The 14,200-nt window shown below is 40.0% G+C and overlaps 1 protein-coding gene across 12 annotated transcripts in view; it reads right to left on the minus strand.

Annotated features, from left to right (window-relative positions):
* Positions 1 to 14,200, minus strand: part of PKIB (cAMP-dependent protein kinase inhibitor beta) — a 56,054-nt gene that overhangs the window by 13,503 nt on the left and 28,351 nt on the right. Inside the window, exon 1 of one of the 12 annotated variants that reach the window (XM_056343175.1) lies at positions 8,044 to 8,336. The exons of 8 other annotated variants lie outside the window; for them this stretch is intronic. The gene's annotated coding sequence lies outside the window, so the exon portion shown is untranslated. Of the gene's footprint in view, positions 1 to 6,598; positions 6,747 to 7,340; positions 7,465 to 8,043; positions 8,337 to 14,200 lie in introns of those variants that run through there. 3 more of the 12 variants (XM_056343171.1, XM_056343173.1, XM_056343182.1) reach the window with 3 other exon arrangements.

The raw sequence follows: 14,200 nt of genomic DNA on the forward strand, positions 1-14,200 counted from the left end.
CTTGTTAACTGAGTACGTAGTATTTGTGATGACTCTTACAGACTGATTGGTTTGGAACCCTCAAAAGAACAAGCAGCTGCAAGACGAGCTTCTGCACAGACGTGCCTCTTTTTCACCCTGCCAGCAGCAATCTTCCAGGGGGAACAGTCCCTGTTTATTTCAGATTCAGACCTCCAAAGGGTCCCCTGGAGGCAGAAGTGGGATTGGTGAAAAGGTTATCTTGCCATTATGAAACTCAGAAGACATAAGCCAGAGCTGCTCTCCATCTAGCCATTGGGTGGCAACAGTCTGGCAGTGACCAGCAATTGCACGTCAACAGCAGCAGGCACCTTGCTAAATCCCTAAGCCTTCAAAACATGGAACTATTTCCATAAAAAGCCAGGAAAAGCTCTCAGAAGCACGTTATTGTTTTAGTTATGTAAATGAAAGCTGACTTTTGATTTTATTGTCTTTTTCATGGCCAGATAACATTCCATAATTATATATATTCTGCATTTCTATGACTCTTCCTCCTTTAAAACTATGAGCTGTATTTTTTATGTCCTGGATCAGACCTGGGAAGCATCCTGCCCTATGCGTGGACTTCTTCCCTGATCAGCTTCAGCTGCACTTTACTGATGTGGAAATACTTGTGTTTAGCCAGTTTTGCAGTCACTCCCCTTAGTGCTTCTTGGCCTGAAGAGAAGAGAGGATACTCCGTCTTGTAATGGTATGGTTCATGTCTGATAAACATTTTGGAAAAGCTAAAGTGTAACCAAATCAAAGCACCACTCTCCTTAAGTTGAAGTAAAACTTTCCTATTTCAGTTTTTCATTTCTGCATTCTGGTTTCATGGTGCCAAGCACACACAAGGAGAAGTCACTATTTCCAGACCAAATATTACTCATAGCAGTCTGTTCTAATAATAAAAGAAAAAACCGACCACCAACAAAAACCAACACAAACCAAACCACAAAAAACCTTAGGTGAAACAGTAATTAATTGCTACTTACTCACAGAGATCTGGATATAGCATTTAAAGCAAAGTTAGCTTAACCCTCAACTCTTTACTGAGCACTCAAAGTACTAAGTACCACTAAAAGCTAATTTTATTTTCTTTAGGACAGCAACAAAGCCTGCCTGCCTTTGTCAAGAGTGAATTTTAAACCTAATGCTCCAAGTTTTTATTATTCAACTAGTTTCCTTAAGCACCAGCCTGAAAGATAAAGCAGGTGGTAACAAGCTATTTCACTAGTGTTTATTGTTGATCTGAGCATCTCTTCCACCCTATCCACAAACAGCAAATACCAGTCTGAGAGCTGCCAAGACGTTTTGTAGACATCACCCCAACACTTCACTCAAACATGGTTCTTGGGGTCTCAGCTTTCTTTGCTTTCATCATGAAGCTCTGCATAACAGGGTCTCAGCTTTCTTTGCTTTCATCATGAAGCTCTGCATAACAGTTTTCCCCAATATTTATTTATTCTATCTTTTGCTTTAGATGATTCTACTCCACAAATTATCTAGATTTCCTGAACTATTCTTCTGGCTCATCCATGAATGCTTCTGGAAACCCAGTCCAAAATACTTCATTTGGCATTCTTCACTGGATAGGATGTTGGAAAGAATATTGTGTTTGCTCAACTCAATAAATTTTTAGTTAGTTAATAAAATATTATTTTATAACTCAGTTCAAGGGTAGTAAAAGGTGTTTGGATTTGCAAATATAAGTGAACTATTGTAGTATAGTTCTATAAAGCCATCTCAGCTTGAGGAAAAGCTGGTATACCCAAACGTTCTTCCAATTACATTTTTCTAATTAATAAAAGGTATTTTTTCTCCTTAAAAACTTTGTCTTGACCATGTTCTTGGGCCACCACAGGTGCTTAAAAGTTCTATGAAATAATTTTATTTCAGTTTGCCCTCAGGAGAAGATGAACCAACAGAGATCACTGTGCTTTTCACAGTAATAGGACTTTGAGCCCAGGCAGAAAACAGCCATTTGGCATGTGAATTCCGATACAAATCTGGACCCTCAGTTCCCATTTCTGTATGTTCCATTTATATTTTACTTATGCTTTAGCCTATATTTTTGCTTCAGATATATATTTAATATTGAAGAAATGCTGTAATTTTTCATTTTAATTTTCATTTCATTCTCCAACATACTTCATGCTTACTCTAATACAATTCCACTCAGGTCACATCCTCTAGAGCATAACTGTTCAATCTTGGTAGTAGTCCTGTTTACTGAATTTAATGAAAATACAGATAGAAAAATCTGCCCCATCCCATGGTGACTCACCAAGAAAACTGAGATTTGAGAAATGTGTCTTCCTTTAGACCTATAATTTAAGTTAAATAATTACCTTGATTCACAAGACTTTCCAATTATATTTACAATAGAGTTTAACTTACAAATAAAAAAATAAATTAAATCAATTACAATTCACTCAAACATATCCTATAGTATAGGTTTGCATTTTGATCCTGCAGTTATGCATGCACCGCGCTTTATCTAATTGCAAAGCTTCTGTTGCTTCCATTGAAATCTGGTAACAGAGACAGGAGACAGCATGAGGAATGTGCTCTTTGACGTTCAGGAGCAGCTCACTGGATGGGATTTGTCCCACTCAGATCTGGAGATAAAAGCTGTCTCCAGTGGATCAGACACCTGCCCATACAATCTCTTGGTTATTTCTCTGCACCAGAAAGTCTCTGACTGCACCTTAGCGATCAGAGAGCACAGGGTATTTACACACGCACAGGCACAACCAATCTGAACAAGACAAGCCTCAGATTTACTTCGCCGCCAGGAAATTTTGAGACTGGGGGGAATATTTATCAAAATTTCCACAGAATAGGGAACATTGGGGCAGAAATATTTCAGAACATCTTGTCCTTGAATTTTCTGGGAATAAGCTCTACCCTGCTCAATTGAATAGCACTGGTGAAACAGAATTTCAAATAAATGAAAAAAATAACCCCAAACCCACAATCTCTTGAGGACTAATGATAGCCTATACGATTAGCCATGGTACACACTAAGAACTTTTTCCTTCCAACTTATTTTAGATCAATTTTACACTTCAGGTGAAGGGTTCATCTGCAGTACTACACTTGCTCCTGCCTTCCTATTTTTAGCTGACTCCATTTGTTTCCTCAGTGTCTCTGTTGAAAGGATACCATTGATCACAGCGATTGATAAACCTCCCTGAATGTCATGCTATTTCAGTGTGTCTCTTTTTCCTATGAGAATAGGTCTAAGAAGTGAAATTCATACTAGTTATAAGCCTAAAGAAGTTAATAGAATTACACCTGGGATTCATTTAGTTTAACTTCTTTAGTCTTTCAATATACTTCTATTTTATGAAAGTATGAATCATCTTATTACCCTCCAATGCCTTTAGCCTAGGACATTAAAACAGTCTTCCTATCTTAGAGCTTCATGGGTTTAGACTAGTTTGGAAAAATAGACATTTTTTGATCAAAATTCTTGTAAAATATACTAAGGAAATTATTTTATGGTCTCCCTGAGGTTGCTCAGCAATTGAGGAAAACTATTGTCTCTCAAAAAAGTAAGGCCTAAAAGCAAATCCTTATTTCCAAATACGATACCCTGTCTGTTGTTCAAGAACACCAAACAGTCATTTCCAAGGCATGTATTGGACTGCCAGTCAGATAATTTCCACACAGTTGAATGAATGTATTTTAAATCATTTCCATTAAAATAATCTCTAATTAAGGCAGATGGCTTTAAGAGAGCCTTTTCCATTTTGGTAAATGATCCTTCAGTAAACATGCCCGGCTATCGAAACACCTGGATAAAGTGCTTCAAATAAGGACCAAACCCGGTGTATTCATACGCCAAATGATAATGAGGCTGGGAAAACAACCAGTACGTACAGGATCATTTAAAAGATGAACAGTAGAAAGCTACAATGTGCCTTTTATAAATGACTTGAATGAAGTATGGCTGGACTCTCCAGCTATTTTAGCTGGAATACCACCAGGCATAGAACTGTTATTTAGCTTTCTTAATCTACATGGGCCATTGATGCTTAAGGAAAAGTGGAAAGATAGAAATCAAAATATAAGAAAGCCATCAACTCTTGCTCCTGTTTGTCATACAAGCAACATGAGTTGGGGGGTTGACATAGTGAAGCTTTTAGTTTTAAAAGTTTAACAATCAGCTTTCTTTCTTCTTGTCTATTACTTTTGATCTAACATTTAGACTGCTATATTCGGACTGAGAAATGGGTTTAATTTTGCCATGTCAGACCAGAGCCATTCTTCCACAAGGTGTAGCAAAAGCAACAAGCAAGATCTGTCTGAACAAACATTTTTGCTTTGCTTTCCTTTGGAGCAGAATTGGATAGGATTTTCATACTGAAAACTGTTTTCCATCGTAAAGGAATCTGCACTTCCACTGCAAAAGGGTCTGTTGGAACCACGCTGTTCCTGAATCACATCAATTTTAACCAACTTTTTTATTAAGTCCAAGCAAGAGAAAGCCCACCAACTGCCGCCAAAGGGTTGTTGCCTGTAGTCAGGGGCTGGCACAGGGTGGGAGGACAGTCAGCTGGAGTTTCTGTGGGTCTGTGAGCTCTGATGGTTAGGCTCTTCATTACCTCTCAAGTTCACACTTGCTGGTTTCATCCCCACAAGCACACAAACACCTCAGCGGGAGTCCTCACCCTAGAAGGAGCCTGTGTACAGCCCCAGTGCTACAGGGCATTTCTTAAAATGTCAGGAGGACAGGAAAGCCCAGACCTTGCTTGGCTTTATCACAGGAGGGTGGTTCCTTTGTGCCCTCATCTGGCTCTGAGACCAAGATGGTCAAACCCTAGCAGCCACACAGGCCATGCAGATGGAGCATCCTCCACCTCCACTCCTCCCTCCCTTACCCTGAAAGATGCAGCACCAGCCCTGCCTCCCCTCCTCCTGCCCTCCCATGACAGCAAACACCTTCCCTCCTCTTTCTCTGTCCTTCTACAGCACCGAATTCCCCACACACCCCTCAGGACACTCTCACTCCACGCAGAATGTGCCAGCCTCTCCCACCCTGCCCACAGCAAGAACCTACACTGTCGCTGCAGAGGCTCTTCCCCAAGGTAGCTCCACACGTGAACCTCCTCCCAGAAAGACAGAAAAATGAACAACACAACCCAGAGAAGGGGAGTTAATCACATCTGCCATTTCATCTGCTCATGGAAGGCACTCCGATGCCGAGGAACGAGGCACCCGAATGAACCCATTTCCAGTTGGTTAAAGATTACTTTTCAGCACTGACATTTGGTAGCCTTTGGATTTTATGTTTAATTGGAAATACCACCTTTGCAAGTTCCTCTTAGGATTTTGCAGCCTCCTTGGCATTTGGCCAGTGTGTATATACCTGTGTAACATGTGTGAGCTCAGGAACTGCTGAATGCTCAGAAAAAAATCTTCCCATCAGCTAAGCTAATGACCTCTTCTAAAAATGTCTATGAGCTCTGAACATTTCCTTTTTTAGCTTTGCCAGTGTTATATTACACCCTGACACCCAGCAGTGTAACTTAATCTCTCTCCTTTTTTCCTATGCAAATTCCTCAGAAGTGGATTTTTTTCCCCTGTTTTGTCTTATTAAGCACAGAAAGGGAGAGAAGGAGAAAAACACATAGGCATTACTACTGAGTGAATCTTTTTGCAAACTGATACTTCTGTTTCTACACAGACTGAAATCAACACCAAGATCATTTTGGAGAACACATGCGACAAAGATGCATCTTTCCCAGCAACACACAGACCTAATTGCATTGCTTAACGGAAACTCCATGGGAGTTTTGTTTGTAGAAGAATGGAGCTGAGCTTTTCAAAACAAAAACCTGGAAATTATACTGACCGACAAGTGCAGATCTTTGGGGGGTTATGCTAATGTTGCAGCATTAAAAAAACATTTACTCCTTGTTTTATATACTGGCATTTACTTCTGCATTAAGACCTATTATCTCTGAAAGGTCAAAAATAAGAAGGATGCTTCCTGTGCTTTCCTGATGAGTGCATATCCTTAGAGATGGTGGATTCTCTCTTTTTCTAAACTCCACTCAAGACTGGACATGAGTAGAGCCCACATCTCCTCCGTAGAGTCTTGCATGAATCTGGGTTGAGAACTGCAGATGGTGTGATTTCAAGGGGGTTTTGTTTTTTTTTTTCTTTTCCTGCAGATGACCTCTTGTTCTTGAACTGCTACAAAAGACTACAGGTACCATGGGAAACATTTTTCTCTGGTCTTCTCTGCTACATTTTTATGGCTCACTTTAAAATGAACAATGGAAAGGACTGCTTTATTTATCTCTTGTGTTTTCCTCAAAAAAAAAGCAAAATAATTGTGAATTTTCTTGATTGCAGATGAAAAGACAAGACCTTTACCGAACAGACCTATACTATACTCATTTTGAAACTATGGGTCACATTTCTGTTCCTTATAACATCAACCAAACCACTACAGATTTGTTCAATGAAACAGAGGTTTAGGAGAGAGCCGACAGAAAATAAACCTCTGCAGATGTCCCTTCACAAAAGCCCTGCTCATTCATTGTGATGGGGGGGAGGGGGAAGAAAGAGCAAGATTTATTCCCGCCTTAGAAGTTTCAGCACTCCTCCCTAAACTGTGAAGAGTCCCTCAAATTTGTGAGGACTGTGTGAAGGCCAGGTCCAAGCACAAGCAGGTATTTGTCCCCCGTTCAGAGCTGTATTCAGTGTTCCATCTCAGATTTCTCCTGGTCACAGAGAGCTCCAGAAACTTGGCTGTGATACAGACGTCTCTACAGGGCTGACCTGACAATCTGCGTTTGAAGGGCCACATGAACAGTGCCACCTGATGAATCCCTCTTCCCCTCTGAAGAAGGAAGAGACGCACCCACAGAGAAACCAAACCCATTTCTGAACTTCTCAGCAGGAAACCCCCAAAAACTCTGACAGCCACAGTCAAAGAACAAAATTTGAACACTTAATCTAGAGTCCTTTTGTTTTTTAATCTAGAGTCCTTTTGGTTTTTTTATATCCACATTTAATATACCTAACAAGATGCTTACTCTAGTGTTTCAAAGGAAGCCTAGAATAGACGGTTTCTACAATGTGTAAAGCCCAGCAAGCGGGAGAACATTGGCAAGGCTACAAACATTTAAAAAAAATGGGAACTTCTCTGTTTGCTTAGTCTGGTCAAGGCAGTATGGAAACAAGCACAGCTATTTAACTAAAGGTCATTAGGAATGGTAGATGCTTATAAACCCTGTTAAGATATTTTAAAAACAGCCTAAAAAAGGTAGAGAACACAAATGTTAGAATAGATCGAATAAGAGCATAAGAAAAAAGCTACTTACAGAACAGCAAAAAAGGGCCGATGAATACCAGAGACACCCAGAAACAACTAGAACATGATCTCAATGTCTGGCTTTCAGCTGGCTACAGCAAAACACTAAGGGAAAGCTGAACCGTTGCCCAGAGGGAAACAAAACTTGAACACATATAAAATAAACAAAGAGACTACAAATTCACATACAGGAGGACACGCCTTACAGGTATACTTTTGGACCTCAGCCCTTGCATTCAGGGCATTACTGGTACAAAAATAAGTACCTAACAACTATGTCATAAAATGACTTCTCCATCCTCCTATAAAGGAAGGTGAATCTCTCTGCACCAGCAGTACTGCTACATTCACCCCAAAGGTGACAACGGCTGCCTGGACACCAAGTAAGAAAGCAAGCTGTGTCTGTTCAAGGGCATTCTGCTGTCCAAAGCAACAACACGTAACTATGGCACAAAAGCTGCTTTCACACTATTACAAGATAAATAATACTTTCCCACCGCATTTTCAGCATGTCTACAACAGTTAATATTTCAGCATCTACAGACGGAGTTTCACAGCACACAAGAAAGCTCCCTGGAAATAACTATTCTGCTTAATTTTGTATTAGCTATCAGCTGATTTGCACGGGGAACCAACCAGTCTGCAGGGAAGAGGGTCATCTAGCATGTTTTCTTGGCAATCTGCCCAAGTCTGCCCCCCAAAATGCTAAGTACCTTGAAGTTCACGGTTCAGGCATGCCTTCAGCCCCACAGCACGGTCTTTCTTGAAGCAGGGCTGAGCGCGAGCTACAGAAGGAAGTCACCACTTGAGCTGTAGACAATCTTACAGAGGAACATCCAGGAAGGTGCCAGCAGCTCTGGCTTCTACTGTCTCCTCAAAAATAACCTGCTGTCACACAGCTACCAGAGAAGCAAATCACCACTGGAAAAGCCTTCCTGCTTTTAAAAATCGGAAAGGCTGAAATGAAGCTATACAAGTAAAAAAAGCTTCTCGTGTGCAGCGTACGTCAGCAGGAGGAAAAAAAGGAAAGGCACACTGAAGAAAAATTAACTTCTCAGTTGAGGAAATGACTCAACATTTTGTACAAAGTCAAGATAGCTTCCACCTGACATTTGTCAAGGGTCAGTCACTCACAGGTGGGGGACTGGGGGGAAGGTGGGGTTTTATGTACCACTGGAAAGGTTTCTTCGAGTACAGAGGACCCAAGCTGATTAAAACTCAACTGCTGTAAATCTAGAGCAATCTGACAGGAGTTACATTCCTCTGGATGTACACCGGGGCAGTAAAAATAGGGGTCTTAGCACAAACTGTTCACGTTAGCCAACTACTTAGTTACTGAAGTTAAAGTGCGATATTTCAGTGGATGACAGTGGGATCATAAAGTCTGGTAGCAGAAACAGAAATTAATTTGCCTAGATACATATTCTTTTTTTTGGTATGGTATCATTTCTATTTCAAATGTTTAACCTAGACATAAAAAGAAGAGAAAAAAGGAAACAATTTGTTTAAATGGTTACACTGTTAGCCTTCAAATCACTTACTATTTGTTTGGGTACAGTGTGAAACCACACTAAAGTCTACACTTATCTATTCAACAGTTCAGCACTTGCTGAGTACAATCTTTTCTTCCCCATATTCTCTCTCTTCTTCCCTCTACACTTTCATATTAAGTGATAATACTTCATGAAACCCAGTACAAGCTTTGTGAAGGGCTCAGAGAATCCCTGCCTGTTCCACAGGTGCTAGTTATAAAAACGCTACTCCAAAAAGACATTAGAATAATAATACAAAGAAAGATCAGCATTTTGAAGCAGATAGGGGTTTGTCATGGAGAGATTACTGGATTTCAAAATACTGCAAAATAAATTGTACCACTTCTCAACCTCCACCTCAACATTTCTGCAACAGTAGCTGATACAACAGAGGGAACTGCAATTTCCCCTGAAGCTTTTAGCACTCTGTAAAATTAGTCATCTTCTTGTGCTTGTTGATTATGTCTATTTTATTGGGTTTGCTTAATTAACACTATCCAGAAGAAACTTCAATAACATAACTGTCCTTGCCCACTGGTTATGAGATATGCTTCATTTATTTTACAAGTATAGTTGGCAAGGCAAAGCAAGAATGGGTTTCTAATTAAGAACCAGGATCTGAAGAGACTAGCGTGAATAAAGGCAGACAGAGTATGTTACCAGGGTCACACCTACCTGTGCTGCGGCAGTGGAAAGGAAGTATGTGGTTGTCACCACGCTGATGCACACACACACACTCCAGCTGGGGTAATGCAATGGCTAAAGCCCCATTAGCCCCCTTTCCAGCCTATTTTCTTTCCTCTATTCCACCTCCTTTCAATAAATCAAGCCTGGTATCAGCAGGGAAGCACAAAATTGTGACTCTTATCTCAAGTTAAAATGCTCTCTTGTTCAAAATCTATCGCTCACCTGAAGACCAAACTGCATGCTTTTTAGTTCAGCTGGTATTACTGGACAAACTGTTGGTACAGTCAGTGCTCTGAACCACATCCTTAGCCCAAAATGCTTTCTTTGCATACATGCCCTTTCAAACCTGACATTTTATGTGTTGATTTTAGCTGGTTTATAGTTACCTAAGTGATGAGGAGAGGAAGAAAACAACATGCACATACAGAAGGTCTGTTGATGGGTTCTCTCTTTTCTATTTTAAAGTTCAAAAGCATATATATTATACATCTTCGCAGCTCTCCAGGGTTTCTACCAGCTAAAGGACAGATTCTTCTGAACTGCTACTGCAGCTTCCAAAACTGTGACTCAGCAACCACACATTCACACTTAGAATTTTGGCAAGTGGCTTTGTGCCAGATAAACTAATGATCTAAGAGCTTCCTAATATGCAACAGGATGCTTTAATGACAGTTTGCCCATTACATATGTAAGGACAGACTATTTGCTGTAAACTCAGATAAACTTTGTTGGTTTTGCAGCACTGGCAGCATTCAGGATCTCCCAAACAACATAATGTTTGGGTTGTGGAAAGTCTATTCTGGCATGTCATCATTTATTAAGGAACCGCTTTTGTATTTCTCAGTTCAAGAAATTTATTTTCCAAATAATATTGCTGAGACCTTTACTTGCTGACTTTTCCTATAGTAAGAAGTTCTATTTATTATTTTTTTAACTTCTCAACATGAGTTTAGTGAATTCGAGAAGCTCAATTAAGACCTTTTATAGACCAACCAAATTATCTTGTACGAAGTGTTTAAAGAAATGAAAATTAGACCATGAGATATATTACTGGGTTGAAGGCCAGAATGCTCTTGGGTTTATAAGATGCATATAAAGGCATTTCAGGTTATTTAAGTTGCCTTTATTTTGTATTATTAGGCATGGATACCTCCATATCTCCTACACTGATGTCTGAGGACACGTATCATCCGAATTATTTTCTTGCTGAATGCTCTTGCCATAGCCATTAAGGTGAGACAACTAGGAATGAAAAGAAACATCTCGAAATTTCACTGGATATGGAACTGTTCAGGGTCATACTACAGCTGATAAAACCCCACTTTTCTATAAAGTGAATAAAGGTGGAGTTAAGCCTACTGCAAGCAGCCATATGTGAAGTCAAGCTTTTGTGGTGATGATGAGGGACCACTACTGTCCCTGGACCTCATTTGCCTCTTTTCTTGTTCCACAAACTGCAATTCTTCATAGCATCAGGGAGTGGATTTTTCTTCACTCTCTGGCCAAGAGCATGTGCATGTATGACAGGCTCCATGACACCTTTGCTTGAGGTACCAGACCTGTGAAGTAGAAAAAAGCCAAACCAAAGAACTAGATTCCAAAGTTTCCTCTGCCAAGTTGGATGCTTCAGAAAATTGCTTCACCCTACAAATTTAATGAAAGGAGAGCCACCTGGAACTAACCAACAGGTAATACCTGGGAGAAGGGCATCCCTAGGGATCCTACCCATCACATGCCTTGCTCTGGGTCGCCAGCAAGCACCCACAACTACTCACAGCTCACTTCAGCCTACCCTCTGCAACAACTCCTTCAAATCACTAGGCAGGGTTCATTCCTCCTTTCGAAAACATGCCTAGAGGAGAATACCTAGTGATTTGAAGAAAAACTGCCTTGAGCTGCTGTCTCTTAAGTGAATGCTTTGATCTCTAGGGAAGAGATTAAGTTGAGCAATAGCACTTTCCACTGTGCAGAGGTTTTGTAGCTGAAATTCTGCTCTTTTGACATCAACGTATGTTTTGCCTTAGTCTTTACACTTTAACCTCTAATACAATGCTTTCTTGGAGAGCGGAGAAAAAATATGTCACAGAAGTTGGGGTCAGGACTGGCACTAGTCAAGCCAACACCTGAAACAGAGAAAAAATGCTTGAAACCTAAACACTGCTTCTGTAATTTATGCAGTGACTGTTCTTATACAGGAAGAAAGAGGCCTTGGAGTCAGCCCAATATGCACAACTTCCACCTTTCCAGCTGAGTACTGTAGAAACTGTGCTCATTTTGTCCCTAACAAACCATAAATCCTTACTCGTCTTCTCTAATTAGCTCCCAACTGACCGGATAAAAAGTGTCCGCAGCACTGAGCTGTTAGAAAGGGGTTATACCAAACATGCGTAAAACTGAAACAAAAGTAAAGGAAAACACTGTATGTTTAAGTAAGACTTGATACTAAAAACATTGACCATGCTGCAAGGAACTGCTGAGTATTTCTCCGAAATAATATTTTCCTTGCATTGCCAATATTACATTAGCAAAATCCCGATAAAGACAGCACTAAGGAGGACCCCAACAAAACGCTGTTCTCTTGGAGACAACAGTCGCATAACATCTTAGGACATTTACATATTTTTTGTAACTGAAGGTAAATGAAGTCAATCACAACACAGACCTGCTAATCTGATAATAGGGCAGTTTTAACTGCCTCTGTTACTACATGCTATGCTGACTCACCACAACTAATACTTTTACTTTCTTTACTCCCCTAGGTGAATGGTTACTAGAATTCGTCCCTGCCATTGAGGAGTTACCAGACCTACAAAGAAAGGAATGGGATTAAAAGAAAGTTGAAGAGTTAGTTTTCAATTACATGTATTATTTGCATGTACCGAACTCAAAAAGTCATTATTTACTCTGGAGAGTTTTTAGGCAGTTTTAACACAATCACACTCAGGAAAAAAAATATGCCTCATGCCAGCCTTTGGTGAAGTTTAAAGGCATGGTATACATTAGTTTGTCAGGAATACTGGAGTTACAGCCCTGAAAAATGTAAAGAAGGTCCACGTAAGCTGTTAGACATACAGTACTCGAGAAAAATGGACACCAGCATGTCCAAAATAAATAGAAGATAATTATGCAATTATTTTGGAAACTGAGCATCAGTTTCTGTGTTTATCACTTCTACATCACCTGTGTGTCTCCTACTACCACCTCAATCCCTGAATGCTGACAAGCCGCACTGAGTTCAAGAGCTGGATCATCACACAGTGACGTCTGAACTGATGACAACATGTACTTCATCATACATCAGGAAAAGGCCCTTGGTTTTGGTCCCCTCACCAAATAGAAAGCCTATTTACTCAAGTTCTGCAAAGGCTTGTTTGCATTGCTTTTTTGGGGAGAAGTTCTCAGGCACATCCCAAGTTAATCCCTAAATTTGAAGTTGGTGAACTCTTAGCAACTGCAAACAGTGATGACCAGTTGTCAGGTAGCATAACTGGATGAAATGAAATTACTTTTGATAGACAAACTGATGATCCTACCTCTCTGTCAACCTAAGCCCCTGTGTTTTCTGGGAGAGACCCTTTGCTCTGCTTATTGTCAGCCAATCTAACAAATTTCAGCTCCAAAAGTAACAATTTTGGGGAAAAGATGCAATACCAAACATTCCACAGTGGCCCAAAAGGAAGTGTCCTTGTTATATACTTTATTACAATTTTAGAAACTTTATATGTCACCAATCCATATTAGAAATCTGACCTTTAAGTCCCTTTAATTTTAGGAAAGAAAATAAATTCCATAATTCCTGTAACTTTATTTCACATTTATTATTAAGTCATTATTTCACACTATTCATGGGCACATTTCAGAAGATGTCTTTGCATCTGCCCATTCTGCATGACTCTGCTGCTCAAGAAAAAAACCCCACAAGCTGTGTTTTTCTGTCAGCTGAGGAGGGGAAGGGAACAAACAGCATAATTAGGAAGAGTACAAAGTAGTTCAACTTTATTCTGTTTAGTCTTCTAAAAAAAAAAGAGTTCTGCATAGGTGAAAATGAATTACAGTCACTGCTTCTGAGACAACTAAAAAACCTAATTAAATCAAAGCAAGGAATCCTGCTTGACTTTCCTGAATACTTTATGAACAGTATGTTCATAACAGGGGTGCATGAGACATGAAGAAAGGTCTGGGGGGAAGCAGACTCTGGTGGCTTCTCAGAGGCCACGATCTGCTGATGTTTGCTTCAGAATATCAAATGCAAATAAATTTAGGAATATTCTAAAATGTCTACAAGAAAAGGCGCAATCACCCCTTTTACAGTGAAAACAAGTTAACTCTGGTACAGAATCAGTCAAGGTGATGACTGGTCATCAGACACATTTTATACTTCCCTGATGCAGGAAGTCACTCCGTCTCTTGCCAATGGCTACTGTTTTGCTGTATGCGGCTTAATTTTTTTCCCCCCATCTGTCTTTTTGCCTAAATTAAATCCACTGTCTTTGGTTCATTTCCTGCTCCCGCTCCCAGAAATTGCTCCGCTTTGTTTTGGACCCTGGGTACAAGTTCTTTGAACTTATTTGGGGCTAGAACATTAGACAGTATTATTTCTTCATTTGCTGAAGCAGAAATAACTTCATTTTTATTATACTCAACTACCTCA

The sequence above is a fragment of the Falco biarmicus genome, chromosome 6 (genome assembly GCF_023638135.1).
Source record: "Falco biarmicus isolate bFalBia1 chromosome 6, bFalBia1.pri, whole genome shotgun sequence".
In the NCBI taxonomy this organism is placed as follows: Eukaryota; Metazoa; Chordata; class Aves; order Falconiformes; family Falconidae; genus Falco; species Falco biarmicus.